We start from the raw sequence: 1,226 nt of genomic DNA on the forward strand, positions 1-1,226 counted from the left end.
TCCTCATTTAAAACTATTTCCTCTTACATATAAATTTACTCCAGTTCTTATAATCAACATTATAATCCTGTTAATTGACATTCAGGCTTGGTTCACACTGCCAGGAAATTTGGCGCCAACCAAGAACAGATCAGTAGGATATAAACACCCATTTCATTAGTCCAATAAAGAACAGATCAGTAGGATATAAACCCCCATTTCATTAGTCCAACCAAGAACAGATCAGTAGGGTATAAACACCCATTCCATTAGTCCAATAAAGAACAGATCAGTAGGATATAAACACCCATTTCATTAGTCCAATAAAGAACAGATCAGTAGGATATAAACACCCATTCCATTAGTCCAATAAAGAACAGATCAGTAGGATATAAACACCCATTTCATTAGTCCAATAAAGAACAGATCAGTAGGATATAAACACCCATTTCATTAGTCCAACCAAGAACAGATCAGTAGGATATAAACACCCATTTCATTAGTCCAATCAAGAATACATCAGTAGGATATAAACACCCATTTCAGTAGTCCAATAAAGAACAGATCAGTAGGATATAAACACCCATTTCATTAGTCCAACCAAGAGCAGATCAGTAGGATATAAACCCCCATTTCATTAGTCCATAAAAGAACAGATCGGTAGGATATAAACACCCATTTCATTAGTCCAAAAAAGAACAGATCAGTAGGATATAAACACCCATTTCATTAGTCCACTAAAGATCAGATCAGTAGGATATAAACACCCATTCCATTAGTCCAATAAAGAATAGATCAGTGGGATATAAACACCCATTTCATTAGTCCAATAAAGATCAGATCAGTAGGATATAAACACCCATTTCATTAGTCCAATAAAGAACAGATCAGTGGGATATAAACACCCATTTCATTAGTCCAATAAAGATCAGATCAGTAGGATATAAATACCCATTTCATTAGTCCAATAAAGAACAGATCAGTGGGATATAAACACCCATTTCATTAGTCCAATAAAGAACAGATCAGTAGGATATAAACACCCATTTCATTAGTCCAATAAAGAACAGATCAGTAGGATATAAACACCTATTTCATTAGTCCAATCAAGATCAGATCAGTAGGATATAAACACCCATTCCATTAGTCCAAAAAAGAACAGAACAGCGGGATATAAACACCCATTTCATTAGTCCAATAAAGAACAGATCAGTGGGATATAAACCCCCATTTCATTAGTCCAATAA

This window comes from Lottia gigantea, assembly GCF_000327385.1.
Source record: "Lottia gigantea unplaced genomic scaffold LOTGIsca_137, whole genome shotgun sequence".
NCBI lineage: Eukaryota > Metazoa > Mollusca > Gastropoda > Lottiidae > Lottia > Lottia gigantea.